This window comes from Canis lupus, chromosome 8, assembly GCF_048164855.1.
Source record: "Canis lupus baileyi chromosome 8, mCanLup2.hap1, whole genome shotgun sequence".
NCBI lineage: Eukaryota > Metazoa > Chordata > Mammalia > Carnivora > Canidae > Canis > Canis lupus.
This window is the reverse complement of record NC_132845.1, coordinates 74,656,947-74,679,186: the sequence shown is the minus strand read 5'-3', so window position 1 is coordinate 74,679,186 and position 22,240 is coordinate 74,656,947. Positions and strand designations below refer to the sequence as shown.

Genomic DNA, 22,240 nt, shown 5'->3' with positions numbered 1-22,240 from the left:
GACAGAAGAGAGAAAGAAGGTAGCTGAGCCTTTGGTGTTGCTGTGACTTTATGGTAATCCACCAAGTAGAGGCCTCCTCGGGGAGCAACTTGGTAGACAAACATTGTAGATGACCACACCATGAACAATGGACAAACCCAAACAGTTTTGTCAGCTGAAGGAACACTAATTTAAGATGCTATATGTAGCTTTTCCTACTTCAGTCAATGACTTGAGCCAGTCTAGTTCCCAATCTTGTGGGGAAAAGCAAATCTCAGTGATTCTGCAAATATTACCGCTACACATTTGAATACTGCTTTGAGCTACACAATATGTTTGCACACATACTATATTACGCCATGCTCAAGACTACACGGTAGGCATGCAAGGGCAGTCAGGCTGGCTGTATTTTACACTGACATGACTGAAATTCAGAAAAGGGGCGTGACCTGGCAAGGCTCCATAACTAGTGGTGGCAGGACCAGAACCAGAGTCTACACTGCTCCCCCAGTTGCATCTTTGGAACAAAGGTATCAGTGGGTGATAGCATAAAGAGACCTAAGAAGGCCAGAGAATAGGCTATGAGGAGGTCTGAAGCTACCGTTCCTTGAGGACTGGCAGGTTAGGTGAGCAGATCTCTCTCAGAGGAGTCAAGACTTTGCTCTACGAGAAAAACCCTTTACTCTGTGGTAATTTGCCACCATAACATGACAACAACAACAACAACAACACTGTTCCAAATGGTGAGCTCTTGGCTCCCAAAGTAAAGAAGGCCACCACTTTGGATCAGCTGCATTGAGAGACTCAGTAGCATCCATGAGAGGCTCTAAAGAAGTCAGATGCGCCAGAAAGCCAGAGGACTAAACTAAGGACTAACTATAATAGTGCCTGAAGCCCTGGAGTTTTCCCCGAGTTTCCACCAGGGCGAAGCTATACTTTCCTCCTAAAAGCATTCTCTCATTCGATCTCAGTCTGAGATAGCAGTGGGACTTCAGTAAATGACAGGCCTTTTCAGTGTGTGTCAGGAAACACATCGCACTGCCCTCTTTTCGTGCCATATTCTCTTTCCTGGGCAGTGAGCAGCATTCTCTATTTCTCACCACTGAGATTCTCATAATTGTCTCCCCCCACTGCTAAACCTTTTTCCTGACATTTCATTCCAGAGACCTGTCAGATGAAGACAGACTTCATATGTCTGACACCCAGTTTGTGACCAAGCTACACATGCCTGCCTCCCCCTCTTCAGGGACATGGAGTTGCCTGGAAACACATGCCCAGATTGCTCACGGGAACATTCCAATCCTGTCAGGCCTACTGCTGATTATCCCTCATAGGATGAGGTCACTGATTGTATGTGCATCTCTACACAGGTTTCACTGGTGCTTTGATTACAATGTCTCCCCTTACTGGGTCTTGGGAAAAGCATCACAAGTGGTTCACAGCTTCTGGAACCCCTGCTGTACACAACGGTCCATTGAACTCAGTTTTAGGGCATGATGGGGATAGGGAAGGTAACATGCTAGCAGAATGCAAGCTGGGAGCTGTCTCTGTTAACTGCTTATGCTATTTTAGGCAATCTTTACTTTAACCCTACAAAGTAAATAATATTATTCTTTTATTAATAAACAAGGAAAAATTTTTAGGAATGTTACTTAGTTCCTTCAGATTCAAATCTAGGAGAATATGATAGAAGGTTCTGTGTTCTTTGCACTTGAAAAGCACTATAGGGCAGCCCTGGTGGCACAGCGGTTTAGCGCTGCCTGCAGCCCAGGGTGTGATCCTGGAGACCCGGGATAGAGTCCCACATCGGGCTTCCTGCATGGAGCCTGCTTCTCCCTCTGCCTGTGTCTCTGCCTCTCTCTCACTCTCTCTGAATGAATAAATAAATAAATCTTAAAAAAAACAAACAAAGAAAGGCACTATATAAGGGCATCCCTGGGTGGCTCAGCAGTTAGACACCTGCCTTTGGCCCAGGCCGTGATCCTGGAGTCCCCTGCAGGGAGCCTGCTTCTCCCTCTGCCTATGTCTTTGCCTCTGCCTCTCTTTCTCTCTCTCTCTGTGTGTGTGTGTGTCTCTCATGAATAAATAAATAAAATCTTAAAAAAAAGAAAAGCACTATATAAGAAAAATGTGTCTAAAAATATTGTAAACAATGAACAATTATATATATACCAACTAATTAGACAACCTAGAAGAAAGGGAAAAATTTCTATAAACCTACAAATTACCAAGACTGACTCACGAAGGGACAGAAACCCTGAAAAGACTAATATAGAGCCAGGAACTTGAATCAGTAGCCAAAGAGCTCCCAACAAGTAAAAGCCTGGGGCCATATGACTTTGCTAGTGAGTCCTACCAAATATTTAAAGAGGAATTAGTATCAATCCTTTTCAAACTCTGCCAAAAACTTGAAAACTCATTTTAAGAGGCAGGTATTACCCAGACATCAAATCCTCACAAAGACATTTGAAGAAAAGAATAGTATGGATCAAAAAAAAAAAAAAAAAAAAAAAAAGAATAGTATGGATCAATATCCTTGATGAACATGGATGCAAAAATCCTCAACAAAATACTTAAATCAAATTCAATGGCACATTTAATGGATCATACAACATGATCAAGTGGGATTTATCTCTGGGATGCAAGGATAGTTCGATATAGGCAGATTAATAAATGTGACATATCACAGTAATAGAATGAAAGATAAAAATCATGTGATCTTTTCAATGGATGCAGAAAAACACTGAACAAAATTCAATACCCTTTCATGAAAAAAACTCTCAATACATTAGGTATAGAAGGAATGTATTTCAACATAATAAAGTCCATCTATGACAAGTCCCCAGTTAACAACATACTCAGTGTGAAAAGTTAAAATCTCTCCTCTAAGATTGAGAATAAGACAAGGATGCCCACCTCTTACCTCTCCTATTCAGCACAGTACTGAAAGGCCTAAACAGAGCAATAAGGCAATGAAAAAAAAAAAAAACTGCATCTAAAAGAAAAAGGAAAAAGTAAAAAAAAAAAAAGAAAAGAAAAAAAATTTTCTCTGCAGATGACATGATTTTATTTAGAGAAAATTGTAAAGATTCCACCAAATAACTGAACAAATAATGGATTTGGTAAAGTTGAAGGATTAAAAAAAATCAACATACAAAAATCAGTTGCATTTCTGTATAGAAATGAACTAACTGAAAGAGAAATTAAGAAAGCAATATGACTTACAACAGCATTAAAACAACGAAATACTTAGAAAAAATCAAAAGACCTGTATACTAAAAACTATATGATATTGATAAAAAAAATTGAAGAAGTCACAAATAAATGGAAAGATATTACATGTTCTCAGATTGGAAGAATAAATACCATGAAATGGTTATATGTAAAGAATACAACTTGATGATTTGATAAACAAATGCATTGTGGAATGATTGTCAAAATTATTAATATATCCACTGCCTAACTCAAAGCAATTATAGATTCAATGCAATGTTCATCAAAATTCCAATGGCATTTTTCACTGAAATAGAAAAAGCAATCCTAAAACTTGAATGGAATCATGAGAGACACTAAAGTCATCTTAAGTAAGAACATGGAAGCATCACACTTCCTGATTTCAAACTATTTTACATAACTACAGTAATCAAAATAGTATCAGTGGAACAGAATAGAGTCCAGAAATATACCCACTCATATATAGTCAACTAATTTTTGACATGCATGTCAAGAACACACAATGGAGAAAGGTTAGTCACTTCAATAACTGATGCTGGGAAAGCCGAGATATCCATATATAAAAGAAAGAACCTGGGCCCCTGTATTACCACTAACAAAAATTAACTTAAAATTGATTAAGCTCTTAAATATAAGATCTGAAACTGTAAAACTTCTAGAAGGAAACATAAAGAAAAAGCTTGACATTGGTCTTTTCAGTGATTTCTTACATAAGACACCAAAGCAAAGACAACAAAAGCTAAAATAAATGAGGCTGTATCAATCTAAAAACACTTCTGTACAGCAAAGAAAATAATAAATTTAAAACAGAACCTAAAGAATGAGAGAAAATGTTTGCAAACCATATCTGATTAGGCATTAATATCCAAAATATCTAAAGAACTCACACAACTCAATAGTAAAAAAAGCGAATAATCTGATTACAAAATGGGAAAAGGACTTGAACAGACATATAGGACAACGTACAAATGGCCAACAGGTACATAAAAAGTTGCTTAACATCACTAATCATCAGAGGAATGCAAATCAAAACCACAATATGATATCACTTCATAGCTGTTAGGATGTGTATCAATAAAAAACAAGAGATAAACACTGTCAAGAATGTGGAGAGAAGGGAACCCTTATAAACTGTTGGTGGAAATGTGAGCTGGTACAGCCATTATGGAAAACAGTATGGAGGTTTCTCAAAAAATTATAAAATAGAACTAACATAATCCAGCTATCCTACTTCTGGGTATATAATTGAAGGAAATAAAATCCGTATCTCAAGGAGGTATCTCCACTGTCACAGTCATTTCAGCATTACTCACAGTAGCCAAGATATGGAAACAACCTAAATGTCCTTGACAGAAAATTGGATAAAGAAATTGTGATTGATATATATATAGTAACCCCATATATACATATGGGAATACTATTCAGCTATAAAAAAGAAGGAAATCCTGTCACTTGTGACAACATGGATGAATCTGGGGGGCATTATACTAAGTGAAATAAGCCAGACACAGAGAGACAAATACTATATGGTATTACTGATATATGGAATATAAAAGGAAAAAAAAAAGCCAATTTCATTGAAGCAGAGAATAGAATGGTGGCTGCCAGGCATTGGGGGAGGTGGAAACAGGAAGATGTAGGTCAGGTCAAAGGGCACAAACTTTTCAGCTGGAAGAATAGGTTTTGAGAACTTTAATGCAAGGCATGGGGACCATCGTTAATAATATGGTATCATGAGCTCAGAAGCTGCTGAGGGTAGATCTTAAACATTCTTACCACACACACATACACACACTAAGAGTGAACTATGTCAGGCAATGGATATATTAATAATTTTGACAATCATTCCACAATGCATTTGTTTATCAAATCATCAAGTTGTATTCTTTACATATAACCAGACCTGTCAATTATTCATTAATAAAGTTGGGGGAGAATTAACTAATCTTAAAAAACTGTACATAGGTGACTCTATAAAGGAATGAAGGAGAGGCATGGAGAAAACACTGTAGGTTCCTACCCAAGACAACCTTTACTCTTGCATCATCTCTCATGATTACCACACCTTCCTCACCAAAGCACATTAGGTTTCCTGCCGTCAACCCAGGATCTTCATAAAAATGGAAAGGAAGAAACAGTGATACACTTTTGTTGTCTTCTCTGACTCCCAACTTGTTTCCATGTAGCTGATGGCTCCCCAGGACTTTTTCACCAAGGTCAGCTTACAGGCTGGGTTGCCCCAGAGCCATCTGTGGCTCTGATGTAGACCTCGTTTCTTTCTTTGCTTCAGCAAACATTTACCACATAACTCCTCTGTTTTAGGATGGAGAAATGAATAAGACACAGGTACTACTTACCTAGTTAGGATACTTTATACTCTATGTGGGTCAGATAGTCAGCTTCTGACATCTGGAATATTCACAATTATATAAATGTGCAAGGTTGTTTGAAGATGAGCAAAGATTTGATCTTCACATGTGCTAGAACCTCTGCTGGGAATAGGACTCCCTGGACACGTTGGTTTATGAAAGCTGAGGAGCCTGCAGGTGAGATTATCCTGCCCTCCTCTTAACTACCCAGGACTGGCAGCGGTGCCAGAGGGGGCTGGGCTATGGCCTGGACATGTTATGTTATTTTTAATAGTTATCCACAAAGTTGTACCTACATGGTAATCAAGATGCAAAGGAAACATTTAGTGAGCTGTCATAATGATTTCAAATACCCACTAACAGCATGAAAATACAGTAAGAGACTCACTTTATAATGGGCCCAATTTTTTTTTTTTGAAAGTAGGCTCCACTCCCAATATGGGCCTTGGACTCATCACCCTGAGATCAAGAGTCACCTGTTCTTTTTTTTTTTTTTTTTTTTTTTGGTTGGGAGTCACCTGTTCTAATAGCTTAAGCCACCCAGGCACCCCACAATGCTCCCATTTTGGTAGAATCATGTCTACCAAAGCTTTTCGTCTTGTTAACCAGGTTCATTATTCAGAATAGGTTATTCCACATATGCATGAATCATCTTAGATTCCCTGTTCACAAAGATCCTTGAAAAGGATTTACTTACTAATAACTAAAGAATTTGAGTCCTATAGTTAACTTACTCTCATGTTATTAATGTAGGCATCCTTTACCTTCCCTAACTGAATTGTTCTGAAGCTAAATATAAGAACATAAGACTATAAAAACTTCTGCACTTGTCTACTTCCAGACAAGGGAGTATTCTACAAGGAAGTAGACAAGATGAGTATGGTAGGGTTACTTACCAAAGGATAGTTTTCAAAAGGCCCAATGGTTATATCATCAAAGTAATGAGATTAATCTTGTTCATCAATAATCCTCAGCAGTGCCGGCTGTTTTGTACCATTTCCCAATGTCACCCTTACTGATGCCTCAGTTTAGTGCTTGCCATGTTGTTTGTAGTTGTCTGTTCATATAATCTATACTCTCTGTGTATGGACTGTGAGCACAAACTAGATGCCAATAACTGTTATTGACTGAGCATTGACTGGTGTCAACTACTGATAGGAAAATATTTCTAACTCTAATTACATTTACTAGCTACAGTATTTTTGGTATAACGAGTTTTATAGGTTATGTGTTGTACTGAAAATTCTCTTATTAGTATGAAGTATTCTTCAGTGTGCCCATGCAAATTTCCACATTCTAGTATTATAGGACTTGCAGTGTGTATTCATCCAGGCTGTGTCCTTTTACTATAGCATTTGTATGGACACTGTCCTTTTGCCATATTCTAGGTGCTTGCTTCCAGATTAAAATCCATAGTTGGTAGTAATCCCTTCTGTGGATCATTTCAGTTACCTTTCTTGAGACTTGCTCCAATAGGATTTTCTTGAGATTTAACAGGTGAGTTGTGTATCTGTAATGTGCTAAAAATAGTAAAGGTTGGTCTGATACTATTAATTTTTAGAGGCCAACTGTCTATCAGTATTATTTAACAGAACCCCATTTTGTTCAGGGTAGTGATATATGTAATAAAAAAGAATTTATTTCCTTTAGATGTAGAAGTGATCATTTGATATGATTCTGGCCAAAGATGCCATCATTGGAAGTCTCTGGAGAGAGTGTCCCTTCCTGAATAAAAAGGCAAAGTCTCCTAAGAGAGAGCTTTTGTTCTTCCCCGATTCAGGATATGAGAGCTGAAGCTGCAACAGTCATCTTATGACTATGAGGCAACATATACAAAGATCACCTTCTGCACAGGGTGGGCAGAAAAGCAGGAACATGGTGGGTGCCAAGTGGCCTCACTGAGCTGCGACCTCAGACCCCTCTTTACAAGAGACAGATCAACCACTGCACTGTTGTTTTTGGCCAAAAGTAAACCCAATTAATACCAGACAATGGGAAAAAAATTAGATACACATAAAAACCAATTCTAAGGTTCCCTGAAATACACTTGAAAGAGTAAAGGGCAAAAGGTGAAACACATTCACCCACTTCGAGCCAAGAGGAAAAGAAATGCTTCACAACACTTCTGACATCTTGAAGTAGATCAGGACATTCAGCTTTCCCCAATGCACACTGGAGGAGTGCATGAGTCAGAGAGATCTCTGAGTGGCTTGCACTGGAGTTTGATTTTCCAGTTGGGATCAGCCACTGAATTTCCTTTAAGATTAAATGGATAGTTTATGAAAAGTATACCGAATGAAAGGTCTACTAAAGGTCCTAAACCCCCTTCCCAACCACTACAACACACCAGTCAATATTTCCACTAGTATAATGTGTGAAAAATAACACATGTCCCTGCTTTAGAAATTTTTATACAACTTACTAGTTCAGAATCAAAGGCTGAGGCTGTTCTGATTTAATAGTTGTGGTTTTCCTAAATTAGACTTTACTCTCTCCCATTAAATGCTGATTGGGACAAAATGGCTCTCCATACAAGCAATGACTGCTTCCCCAAAGCAGCATGGACAACCTACATGCCTTGTGGAAGACACTGTGGAAATCAGCATATGGTGTGTGTGCATGCTTCCACATTTGTACAAGCCCACAAGCACATATACCACAGATAAATCTTGGGGATTTTTGTGCATACAAAAGTCCACAAACTGACAAATCCTTCTCCACAGTGATAATGTATGTTCTTATCCATGCTCATACATGTACTGAGCAGGTGTATGTCATTTGCATACCTATGAGTTATTGTACACATATACATACACATACACCAAGTGATAACAGACAAGGACTTGTGTCAAGTACACACAATACTCCTGACTTGTATGTGTGCATATCAACAACCTTATGTATACCAAGTGACCAGTCTCCTCTAGACTTATAACAAGACTGTACACAGAGAGTGATACACTGTTATTTTTTTTAGATTTTATTTATTTATTCATGAGAGAGACACAGACACAGAGAGGCAGAGACACAGGCAGAGGGAGAAGCAGGCTCCACGCAGGGAGCCTGATGTGGGACTCGATCCCAGGACTCCAGGATCACGCCCTGGGCCAAAGGCAGGTGCTAAACCGCTGTGTCACCCAGGCATCCCAATTCATTGTTATATAATTAGGAATAAGTTTTACCTCTTTTTCAGAGGTGAGAGTATTCATGCAGATACACACACATGGTAAATCCAGACCTCAGACATTTTCCTTGGTACTTTTGCTGCAGTCCAAAGTAGTGCCATAAGGTGATTAGAACATTAGCCAAGCTGAAACCTTCAGGCTGTGCACACCACTGTTTTCAAATCTGTTCTTTCATGTGATGTGCCAGTTGAGATTACTTCTACAACATGGTCAGAACCAACCCGGGTGGATTTATAGACTCGCATTGGTATTGGCATATTTCTGAGAATCATCAAGAGACGGCAGATAATTCTCTTTAGGTTGCAGGAATTGCTAATTCTTATGCTTCTGAGGGTGTATGTCTAAATAGGAAGGCTGCAGAGCACGAAGCACAGCTGATGTAACCAGCACGGTGTGCAGAGGAGGCTCACAGCAAGGTGCGCAGAAGAGGTTCCCACCTCAGTAGTCTATGGCTCCTAGCTAGCTTCTCTCCCTGTTTCCTAGGTGTAATAATAGCTGACTATTTTCACTCATTATGACATGCAGGAAGCCTCCTGCTGACTGGGGAGAGGGGCAAGTCATGTAGAACTATATGCTGTCAGCAAAACTGTGGTGATTATTGGTGATTGCACCCCAAGCACCCAGAACGCACTGGGCGCTGTAAGCACCAGAGGGACAACAGCTTCCATTTTCAAGGGGTTAAGTGGATCTTTTCTGTTGCCTCTGCCTTGATCAGACCTTCCTATCTCCCTCTATTTCTTATTTCTTTTTACTTTTCCCATAGTTTGTCCTGTTACAGGGAGCACAGTCACGGCAAGCACACTGTCGTTGCTGGAAGGCTGTGACAGTGTGGTTTTATTTTTTATCTTTTTAAAGATTTTATTTATTTATTAGAGACGGGGGGAGAGAGAGACAGAGAGAGAGGCAGAGACACAGGCAGAGGGAGAAGCAGGCTTCATGCAGGGAGCCCAACGTGGGATTCAATCCTGGGTCTCCAGGATCACACCCTGGGCTGAAGGAGGCGCTAAATCGCTGAGGCACCAGGGCTGCCCGAACAGCGTGGTTTTAATAACCATACTTGCCTCTTCATCCTGTGGTTCTCAAGGAGCACCCCCACCCCCATGGGTCACAGCTCACAGCTGCCAGTATGATCACCACCCTACCTGCCCTTTCCTTCCCAATGCTGTGAATTTGAAAGGCGGGGGTGGGGTGGGGGAATGGGGTCCTACTTAAGTGGTATTTTGTTTTCCAGCCTCTGCACTCTTTATTTGGAAAAATTTTCACCTTTGTAGGAAAAAAAAAATCCTCCGAATACCACTAAGCAATCGCATATTCAAACATCTGGCATGCACGCACATATGCAACACAGCTTTAGAATTTCAGTGGAGTGTGTGGCTTTTATTTGGGGGTGATGCTGAGATCTTTATTCTGCGAGCACCCATTATCCTCTACCTGTCCTAATTATGCTATTTGTAAAAAGAACCAGCAAGAATGATGGGTTCTACTGGCCAGCAAGTAGGAGGAAATGAATCATAGCAAAGACAGCTACAAAAACAAAAACAAAACAAACCTGTGAGAAAGCACAGGTGGGTAGCACTGGTTCTTCCACACTGTATTTGGTTTAAGGGGGGTGAGGAAGAGGTACTGACTTTCTGATTACTACTCAAAAATCCTCAAATCCTGACAAAATTCCGACTACATTTGCTGCCAAACCTACTTGTGTCTTACGTTATTACCTCCTCGTGGAGTCTGGCTCACAACGTCAGCTTTGCTCTGCATAAAGCTGTTAGGAGCTATAAGTTAGGAGCTATAACTGCGTTTAATCAGTGCCTGGATTTTCCATAACTTACTGATATTTGGCCAGCTCAATTTTTGGCATATGCAGAAAGTCCGTGATGTCCATAAGGAGAATGACAACTTAACAAATCAGTAGCTTTTGGGTACTTATGGAAAGGTTGAGAACAAGCCAGCTGCTTCCTCTATTGGAGGTGATGCATGGTTAATTTATTTATTTTAGCATACAGTACACAGATGCGGCTGGGTTGTTAATTTTGCTTTGCTACCAAGAGTTACAAGGTATCAGCTATCGGCTGATTTATTTGAAATCCTCCCCGGAACGCATCAGAATCTTAATTGTTTCCTGAATTTCTGCAACAGAAGAAGAATTGATGTCACTGGAAAATGCCCTGGGTCCCTGCTGACTGCAACTAACTCCCGGTGACTGATTTCCAATGGATACAGATGAGGCCTGAGAGGCGGTGCACACAGATACACCCACGTGAGCCCAGCAGCCCAGCAATGACTAACAGAGATGAGGGGAGAGACCAAACATTTCTTTCCAACAACTCATCAAGTACACTGTTCTTCTCAACAGATGTAGCCGTCGGGGCCCAACATAGATGCTGGCAGAAACAGATGGTGCCGCAGGGCAGCTCTCTGTTCTCCACTCCCCGGGTTGGACTCTGCAAGATGGGGAAAGGGCTTGTGTGTGCGGTGTGCATGGGGGTGGGAAAGGGCTGTATTTCCAGCAGCAGGTAAAATCCATTTGTCACACCAGCTCCAACTGGGTTTTCAGCACAGAAGTTAATATCTGAAACCAATGAGGCATTCTGTCCCACCGCTGCAGGGAAGCAGGAGGAAGCCTCTTTCTAACTGTGTCCTCTGTGAGAAGGGAGGGACAGAAGAAAGGAAGGGGGTGGTGGGTCAGAGAGGCAGAGTGAGGCTTGGCAAAGAAGGAGGCAGATGAAAACACAGGCTAGGCTTGCAGGGGCTTGAAAGGCCAGCCTCTGCCTTTTAATAGTTCTTTAAAAACAAGATGGCAGGCAGGGCCGGGGGAAGGGAAAACATGAGAACAGTGTGTTTCCTTAAATACCTCCGGGGGGAAGGACTGCCACTGCCACCAGGCCACTGTGGCCACCACCACCATCGCCACTCAGATCATCGACTACCCCCCCCCCCCAAAAAAAAAACTCCAGGAGGAAAACAAGTGTTTTCTTTTTCTGTTCTCAACAGAGTCTCAGCATTCCCATAAAAGCAGCCTCTGCATATTCACTCAGTCTGAAATATGAATACACACAACAGCAATAAATTTCCATTGCCTCCGACTCTGAACACTGCCAAGGTATGTGGTACAGAGAGGATTTTTATGAGCAGGCCTTCAGCTGCCAGGATCCTACCTTCATAAAGAAGAGATTTTAGTCCATTCTATCTATTTATTTTGTGTAGAGGAATCAAGGGCAATAAACCATGAAGAAATTCACTCTACCTTATTCCATTTCACACTTTTGTCAACCACGCTTTATCGAGTATCTGAATGAATTTTTAATATCATGCCACAAAATGCTTTGGTCTTCTATCATATGCTGGGACTCTATCAATCTGATAACACTTGGGAGTTCTGAGAGATACTCAGCACTGAAGGAAACAGCTTTAAAGTTTAGTCATTCTGATGGAATGTAAAAGCTTATATCAGTGACAGGTTGACAGAAAAAGCTGTTTTCCTTTCCATTTCACAGACTTCCACGTATGAACGCCATGAAACATGTCAGGACTTTCTCGGAGTCTATGAAGACAGAGATGGCATCTGCTCCCAGTGGGAAGCCCTTCTAACCAGTAATACTATAAAATTTCATGATTCTGAATTCTGACTGACATTCAAAAGGGCAGGGAGGAGGTGTTTACTATATTTTATAGAACAACATCAATTGCTTGTCTTAGCACATAAATACTGTTTTATGGTATACAATGCCACCTCAAGCATCTTTCCTCTCTCTCTTACTCTCTTATAAAAAAAAAAAATTGCAATCTGTGTTAACCAAAGAGGTTTCTAATTTCCTGCTGTGGGTAGCAGGGAGCTTGTATTTGCATTTTCCCTGAAATATATACATTTCTTGACTCCTTTAGGAAGTTGTGCACAAAAAGAGAGTAGACTTCTGTTGGTTCCGAGCACGATTTATAGATGTGACACCACTACAGCAGGACACAGTGCACATGTTCTCACAACACTGCCCCCCTCCCCCAATCCCTCCTGGATTTGTCTACAAGCAGCAGTTACAGGAAGCACTCACAAAACTCAGCTCAGTAGTTTTGGTTATGGTGGTATTTTTCTTTTTCCTCTTGTATTATTATCTTAGGTAGAGAAGACGATAAACCATGTTGTCTTGCACTATAACAACGAAAAGCGGAGAGCACACAACTGTTCGTGAAAATGCTAAAGGCTCCTAGGGCCTCCCATTTCCTCTGCTTATCATCAGAGCCCCATAATGAGAGACCTCCAGACTAAAAGGCAGTAGGAACTATAGGCAAGTCATTTCAAGGGTTCAGAGAAACCCTACTCTCTATAACCCGAAGGACACACTGACACACTTAAAAAAACAATGCTGGAAGTAGTGCCTGATTTGAAAAGGCAACCGAACATCCTTCTGAGTCCACTAATTATCCTTGAACATTCCTCCTTCTCCAATGGAGGAGTCACAGTAAGACTAAAGAGCTTTCAGAACAAAAAGAACTGAGTTGTTCCTAGGAAAATGTGAGCACTTCATCACCTGGAAGTTGGAGAGATATGGGAAGATTCAAGACCGGATAAAGGACAAGTCTGGAAATGTAGGAAACTAGAATGCAAGCCAACAGTCTCTACTGATGGTGCACTGTGAGGAAGAAAGAAAAGACAATAAAGAAAGAAGACACAGTTCCCCATGCATTTAAAAACCTTTTTACATATCCCAGCAGGGGCAAAAGAACACCCAAGTGGGCAAAAACTAGTGCTTGGGAATGAAAGAAAATCATATATTCAAATGTCTATGGCCCTTCTAAGTTCATTCCTGGAGAAATAGAGAATTAAACTCAGGCTGTTATCTCCTCTTTAGATAGGACTCCAATGGCTTACAGTCACCCCTACAAAAGGATGAGGGTAGAGTGACAAATGCAGGCTTTTATACTTGGGGCATAGAAGGTGTCTAACACAGGTCAAGATACAGGCTGAGATATGGAGAGCCAGAGAGAGAGAGAGAGAGAGAGAGAGAGAGAGATTGAGATGTATGGAGATTAAGGAGAGAGAGGGTAAGTAGAAGACATGCAAATTTCCTTTTTCTTAAAAAATACTGCGACTGCTATCCATGTCACTAAGACTTCTGGACTCATTCCTGCTTCTAGTGTTTGAACCTGGGTGTGAAGATTTTCAAGCTTTCCCAAGCAGTTCTTTAAGAGTCGGGCCAGTAATCTGACATCTTTGATCTCCTTCCAAAACCTCTTTCTAAACACCAAGGTTGAACCAAGAGGACTGCGGTATCTATAGACTTAAGAGGAACCAAACCATCCGGCACATACACAAAGCTATAATGAATTTTGTATCAAAACATTCTGCCAAGCCTTCTTTCTTTATTCTTTTGTGGCTCTGCTTAGTTTCTCCAGGAGAGAAGCCCCCACAGGGAGCCCTAGAAATGCCTCCATCTCCCTTCTTCAGTTATTTCTTTTGTTGGGAAAGTGAGAGGTGGAAAACGGATGGGAGACTCTAAACTCCAGAAACAGGGTGTCTTTGGGGCATGTTTACATTTGAGGATGCTCACTGGAAGGCGGATCCTTAGCCACAGCAGGCAGTCAGACAGATGCCAGGCAGACATCCGATGACCTGATGAGAGAAAGGCCCCACTGTTTTCCAGTTTGCTTCAACATGATGTGTCAGGGGATGGCATTTACATTTGTGACATCCTCTGAGAGCAGCGGTGTGGCTTGGGATGGACGGTAGGTGGGGGGGACCCTGGCCAAGTCTCCTGACACAATTCCAAGTCTTAACATGCCTGGTACACTGCATCTCTGCCTGCACTGCAGATGGCAAGAGATTGCAGAGTGCTTTTCTTGGTGCTGTGGAAATCCTCACATCCTGCTATCTTTTATTCATCTGTGATCATACACCCTGCCCAAGGCAATGTTCTGGCAATTCTGCAACTTCTGAGCAAGTGGCTCAATAAAAGTCCACTTGTAAATAAGGGGTTAGGGCACCTTTCCTGAGAAAGCCTAGTGCCCAGACCCACCCAAAAAGTCTCATTGGGCACATAAAACGCCTCAAAGGACAGAATTTATTAACAGTACTATTTCAACTATACATAGGCTCCATTTAACTCTAACGCTTTCATGGGAAAAAAACACTTGAAACCTAAAGGAGGAATCAACGAAAGAAAAGTATTCTCTCTTCAGGTCCATCAGGACAGTGCAAGAGTTTTCTGATGATGACTGGAGAAAAACCCAGTCATTGTTCTAACAGTTACAGATTATGAGGGATCAACTACTTACCAAGGCCCCCAAACTACTCTCAGGAGGTAAATACGATTTTCCTCCTTTTACAATGGAAGTTGAAGCTCGGCAGGTCAAATAAATTGCATACAGTTAAGAAGTGAGAAGAGGACAGCCCAGATCCATCTCTGAGTGACTCTGCAAATGTTGCTCCTTGTACATGCAAGGCTTTCTCCCACTAATTTTACAGCCATCAAAAGAGGGCCATTTATTTATTTATTTATTTATTTATTTATTTATTTATTATTTATTTATTTTAGAGGGCCCTTTAAAAAGTCCTTCTGGAAGAGCGTGCTACAGTCTACACACCAGAACACTAGGTTCAATCTCCTCCCCACTGACCCAGGAGCTGTGTGACTTTGATGCTTCAGCTTCCTTATTCAGAAATGAGATGATTTCCAGGGCTATTCGAAATGAAATAGAAAGTTTTACTTGTGAAGGCCCCTCTTACAGCACACTGCGATACGTCAACCTCAGAGCACCCCCCGAGACAGCTGACCCTACTCTGCTCGTGCAGCTACAGTGACAGCAGAGCCCTGCCAATGTCAGGAGTGGCCAGCCTCTCTGATGACCCCATCGAGGACCGTGACTTCACAGCATCGCAAATAGCATCTCTTCATAATTCTGTACTTCCTGAGTTGATACAAATGTCCTTCCTCTCTACTCTTGTTCAATTTGTTTTCTTTTAGATAAGATGTGCCAATTGCTGGGCACCCTGGAGGTGCCTCTAAAACACAACATCCTATTTTCACAGCGTGAGATCACAAAATACAGGCAGAACGTCTGGAACTTTGAGGGGAGCAAGGACCCCAAAATACTATAATGATTTATAATACCTTATATTTCACTGCTCCAGGCCAAAAATGTGTACAGAAGGGTTAGGAGTTGATGAGAAACTGGGGGTGGGGGAAGCGGTGCGGTGGGAATGGTATAACAGTAAAAACCTGTCAGTCTCTTTGCCTGGTATGTCAGCTCAAAGACACTGTGTTTTGGAAAGGAAATTTTAAAATGTGTGTTTCTTCAGAGGACGCTCAGTCCCCTTTACATGAATGTGTCACACCCCCAAGGGGCCAGAATGATGCTAGGAGGATTCCTGGAGGAGCCAGAGCTCTGGCCTTCTGCTTGCAGGGGGTCTTCCCTGGCCTTTGCGGCACATCTTGGCTTAGCGTTCTTTGAGGTACAGGCAGAGAGCAGACTCTTTGCCTTCTCCAACCAGCCCTTCCCCCAACCTCCAGCTATATGTGACCACCACCTGGAAGCATTTCTCTGGACCCCTTTCCTCTCCTCTCTCCTCTGTCCCCTGGCAGCCTCCATGGTGCAGCATTTCACACTGTCTGTATCCTAGCTTCTGCTCCCCAGGTCCAGGCCCGACTTTCCACACCGACAGAGAGGTGCTCCACATCCTGCTGTGGGTCCCAGCTGTGTCCTTCCAAACCCAGCTCGCCCCTGTCCCTTTCACTCTGGCTCTGCCATTTCTCACAGAGAGATCACCTGGAGGTTTCTTCCCTCAAACTACACACAGTGTGCTTCCCCAAGAGGTACTGATGTGCCCCCACCCTGCCTATGCCTTAGGGGGCTTGTGGGAAGGAGGAAGGTGTGGCCAGGTAAGGACAGAAGAGAGAGCAGGTGTGTGTCATCTGAATATGGTCCCCGAGGCATTCTGTTACCTCTCTCCTCACACCTTGGAGAACTCTTTCTGTAAATCTTGGCATTATCTGTTAAGTCCCATTTCTCTCTCACATTCCTCATCAAATTGGTAACCCAGTCCTTGCTGACTGCCTCTCAAAAATACCTCCGGTATCTGATTCCTCCTTTCCATTCCCACAGCCCCCAACCTCATTATCTCCTGCAGGGACTGTTGTTGCAATTGCTTGCTAGCAGGTCTCTGAACCTCCAGGCTCTCTCGGCTCCAATCCATCTTGCACACTGCTGCCAGATTAACCTTCTAAAGCAGTGGTTTCTAAACTTTGGTGTGCATTAGAATCACCTGGGGAGCTTGTTAAAAATACAGATGCCTCGACCCCAACCTATAGATTAGGATTGAGCAGGTCTGGGCGGGGCCCACAGTATATGTATTTCTTAACAAGCTCCCAGGTGATTCGCATGCAACTGAGGTTTGAGACTCTGGCGCATCTCTCATCAGGGTGTGCCTTTCCGAAAAAAAAAAAGGGGGGGATGGGGGTGGGGATTTCAAGGCAGTGGGATTTCCCACTGCCTACCAATCTCCTGCAATCTTCATGATTCTTGACATGGTCATGGACTGGTCTACTTTCCAGCCTCTCCTCCAGCTCCACCTCAGTATGAACCCTATGCTGAATCCTGACTGCTTATATCTTTCCATGTATGCTTCTTACTTATTGTTTCTTGTGCCTTGGATGTTCTGCCCTCCATCAAACACTGTGTCAAGCTGGAGGTGGGGGACATTGTGGGCAGAAGGATCACATGATTGAGTATAATATATCATCCTTGGTAGTGCAAAGCAAACATCTTGGAATGAGGATCAGAGCCACAAAGGACACCTACACTTTGTGACAGTCTTATACATGCTCAATCACATTCTTCAAGATGACCCTAAGAGATACTTACTGACCCAAAGTTGTTTAAGAACACAGAGAGGTATCAAAACCTAGGCTCATCTGAGTCTAAATACAGAGTTCTTTCAACTATATCATATTAGCTGATCCAAGGATTCACCCTTTGTCATGGTTGTTTTTCTGACTATGAAGATGAATCAGTGTTGTGTTCCTCACATGGTAGGTCTTGTGGCCAAAAGCTCATTTTGCCCATTGGATGCTGAAGGTTGGGAGTACTGTTAATGGGAATTAGAGAGAACTCTAGAAGCTCTCTTAATCAACTTCAATTTGGCTTATTCCCTGGAGTAACCAATTCTGTTATCCTCTCGTCTGACTTCCTGAATGCACCATAACACACTAAGTATTTGCCTCTGATTGACTAATCTCTAGTCCACCCGCTAGAGCTGAGCTGCACGCTTAGCGACATTCAGCTGCTATCAGTCCCAACTCTGTCCACCAGTTTTGCGGGGTGTTGCAGTCCAATAGTTTAATTAACGATTATCTGCATTGATAAAACAGGAATATGGAAAGAGAGTTGTTGCCTCTTCAACATGCAAGAAGAGTGTTTGAGAAACACTCACTAAAGGCAGAAGACTTAAAGGTGGACTGCCATTCACTCATCAGTTATGGTGGGCAAGACCAACTGTGAAGGATTGGCAAAGAGGAAACAAGCCCTTAAAGCTAAAAGGTCTCCACACTTCACAAATGTCTCAGGTTCCCTCCTTAACTGAATTAGAGACTAGAGAAGAGGCATTGGGGATGTGAATTATGTAAGAAAGATGGAGCACAACTCCAACAAGCAAGCGAAAGGCCTTGACCATCTACACAGAATGGCCTAAGATTGAAAACCAATATAATTCACCACATCAACAAACTAAAGAATTGTATGATTATCTATGGAAAACCTAAAGTCAACAACATACTTACAGCAAAAGACTGGATGCTTTCAGCCGAAGATCGGGAAATCAGGAACAAGACAGGAATGGCTACTCTCACATTTATTCAACACGGATTCAGAGGCTCTCACAGTGCAATCATCAAGGAAAAGAAACAATGGCATCCAGATTGGAAAGAAAGAGGTAAATTGTGTTTATTTGTAGACATAATAACCATCTTTGTAGAAAAATCAAATGGAATCCATACAACAGCTACTAGAACTAGTAAGTGAATTTAGCCAAACTGCAGAATATGCAATTACATATTACATTGTAATTGTTATATGTAATTGCAGATCAATAAACAAAATAAGTTGTACTAATCAATTATAATAGCAACAATTAGAAACTAAATTGAAATTTAAAAAATTTTATAAATTACAATAGCATTAAAAATATTATCCAGAGATAATTCTGACAAAAGTTGTGAAAGACCTGTTCACTGAAAAATATAAAATATTGCTAAGAGAAAGTAAAGAAATCCTAAATAAATGGAAAAATACTTTGTTCATGGGCTAATACATGCAACCATGTGAATAAATCTCAAAATAAGTATGCAGAATGAGAGAAGACAAAAAAAAAATACATCCCATATGATTACAGTTCTAGAATACTCTAAGCATATAAAGTAATCTGTAGGGACAGAAAAACACATCAGTGGCTGCTTTTGGTGGGGAGAGAGGGGTACGAAGGAGTAGGAGGAAGGGACCACAAAGGGGCACAAGGAAACTTTGGGGTGACATATATGTTCACTATCTTGACTGTACACTGGTGGTGTCATGGGTGGATATATATATCAAAACTTACCAAATTGTATACTTCAAATATGTGCAGTTTACTGCATGTCAGTTACTGCACAATAAAGCTGTTTTTAAAAAAATCAAATGTTGATAGCATTTTCCTTTTTTAGTGACTTCTTTCTTTAAATGGCTTTCTTGATTAACTACATACTTCAAAGGATCAGAGGGCTCCTCCCGCTTGTGTAACTAACATAAGTGGCCCTGAATGTAAACAATCATCATTTAGAGCTAAAACAAACTTCAGAATTATCTAATATGATGTACAGAATTAAAACACTGAGGTTGAGGAGAATTAAGTGGCTTCTGGGTCCAAACAACTGATTGGAGGGCAGAATTAGGGTACACATTCCTGGCTACTCTGATGTCGGAAGACTCCTTGGACCTGTCATCTGTGTACACCTACAAAATTGTCAAACACTGGTGCTTCTGGAAATGTTCCTCAATTACAAAGCTGTTCACTAAAATTCCAATCATGTTAAGCACATGGCAGCTGGCTGTTGGGACCACTTGAAAGCCACAAGCTCATCCATAAGATCAGGGGAACACATCTTAGCATACGCAGCACACTCTGGTCCACAAACATAAGGCTCCATCTATTTCTTACTTTTAGTAGTAGGATGACCTACTAGTGATGATAATGATTCTGTTTAATTCTCAAAATGGGTAGAGAAGCTGGCAAAAAGGAAGGAATAGAGCACAGGCTTTATTGATTTGGGATTGATCTCAGTTTTTAATTTTTTTGCTTAAGATCTAGGTGAGTTTGGGCTAAGATAACCTCTCTGAACCTACTCTTCTCTGTAAAATGAGACAATAATACCTATCTGATATAGGGTTATGGGGGAGGACTAAATGAAAGCACATGTAAAGTGTCCAGTCACTGCCTGCTACATAGTCTGTATGTTCAATCACTGGAAGCTATTATAATGAGGGAAAACAACATGCAGCTTCATAAAGTGATTATCCAGTGATTATCACAACTCCTCTGTCACCCTGCACTGTATCAGACCTATATCTCCACTCTCTTTGCTGTGATCTTTGTCATACCTTCCCCACCACATGGGTCACTCTCCTCTATGCTACAGGACATCACTGCTCTAATGGGCCACAGATACTAGTGGGAGTGTGTCTTATCCCTGAGAACCTTGGAACATGGATTATCTTCCATTCACCTCCTTTCTACCATGATCTAATCCTTCTAAGAATAACAAAAGAGTATACAGGACAATGGTCAGCAAAATTCAAATGACTGACATTGTCTATCAGACCCAGGCATGGTTAGTTTATTTGTGAATAGCCTGGGCATTCGAGTCCGAATACTTGGGTTCAAGTCTTGGCTCCACCAAGATACACAGCCTCTCATTCATCAGTCTCCCTATCTGGGACATGGGCACTGCTTTGAAAGGTTGTTAGAATGACAGGGAACCACGCACAGCCCCTGGCATGCAGGACATTGAAAAGAAGAACTGGTAATTATTATTATCACAAACACTGATTCTATAGAGAAAAACAACAGTGAAGAGGTTTGGTCTTATTTTTCACTATTAATTGACAGCACATGAACATAAATACACATATGTGCACACACATGCATGCCTAGGTAAGGTAAATTCAAGGGAGTAAAAAATAGCCATCCTTTTCAAAACAACTGGTAAAGCCTCCAGGGAGACAGGTATCAGGCAGTAATAGCCAACAAGGCTGTTTGTGAGGCAGCTTTAAAAGAGGTAACTCTTGTGGAAGCCAAAGAGATAGAACAGGTTTCCAACCCTTGCTTTTTCTTTGCCGCAAAGATGTCAAGGTGAATGCAAAAAATGCTTCAAGCTCATGCTTGCCATGAGGTGTCAATGGCTAACCCTTTGTCTGTTTTGATAAAAGACAGCTAGAGCACAAAAAAAGAGGCATAAAGTGAAGAAGAAAAAAGACAAATTGGATGCTCAACAGCTGACTTTCAAAGGAGACAGGTATTCAGAGTGGAAGTGAGGTGGTGGACTCCACGTTACAGAAACCAAATTATTTCGAAGCGGAACATATTAGTTGCATGCTTTGGCACCAGTGATGGGTTAAGAGAAGGAAGCAAAAAAACAGCACACAGAGTCCCTCTTTTATAATCAATTGTCTGTGCTACCCTCTCCATGGGGACAGAGAACAGTATCAGTGAAAAGGTGCTTATGTGACGACCTCCCAGGGATAATGAGGAGCCACTAGAAGGAGTACACACAGGCTCAGAAAACCTGCTCAGAAGCCAGGCTATCTTCTGTGACCCCAGGAAGATCCAGAGAAATATTGTGTTCATGCTTCGGGACCAACCAGCCCGTGAGGCAGATGGGCACGAAGGGCCCTCTGTAAAAGCTGGCACTCTGGTGAGTACTGCTGGCGAACCCAACACCCTCTTATTCTCTTCCAAGCCAGCACACATGCGCTGGGGATCTCCTGAAAACAAGTTCCCAAAGAAGACATATGGTGCTTACTCGCTAAGAAAGACTGCTAACAAGACAAACTGAGAAGGAATGAGGGAAAAAGCTGACTGAGTTTTTCAGTCCCACGTGGAGGTGAGGTTCAGGCTGAAGGACATGCCAGGAGTTGCTGGGCCAACTCATGCCCCAGACAGAGGAGCCCCTGAGCCGAGCCCCAACCAAAGATCCCCTCCCAACTTTGGGCCCACTCCCCTCCAGGCAGGCCGGAAAATCAATACAATCCCTCCTGCCAGGAGTGGTCACTTGCGTCAGGCACCTGGGGCCTCTCTGAGGTCTCATACCCACAAGGGTAAGGAAGCTGGGGGAAACCTCAGCTTATCTTCTTGAGAAACACAGTGCAGGGCTCTCAATTCTCTGGGAATACAGACTGTTTCCTAATCCCACTATGACACAGGAAGCTGCAAACCCCACACTGCTGAGTGTGTTT

General features: G+C 41.8%; 1 protein-coding gene and 1 long non-coding RNA gene across 13 annotated transcripts in view; one reads left to right on the top strand and one right to left on the bottom strand.

Moving 5' to 3' along the window:
• AUTS2 (activator of transcription and developmental regulator AUTS2) overlaps nt 1-22,240 on the bottom strand; it is a 1,131,932-nt gene that overhangs the window by 344,699 nt on the left and 764,993 nt on the right. The window lies entirely within an intron of this gene.
• Nucleotides 9,324-12,764, top strand: LOC140637697 (uncharacterized). Its single transcript, XR_012034765.1, has 4 exons — nt 9,324-10,332; nt 10,904-11,024; nt 11,759-11,867; nt 12,262-12,764. It is a non-coding gene; the product is annotated as an uncharacterized lncRNA (long non-coding RNA).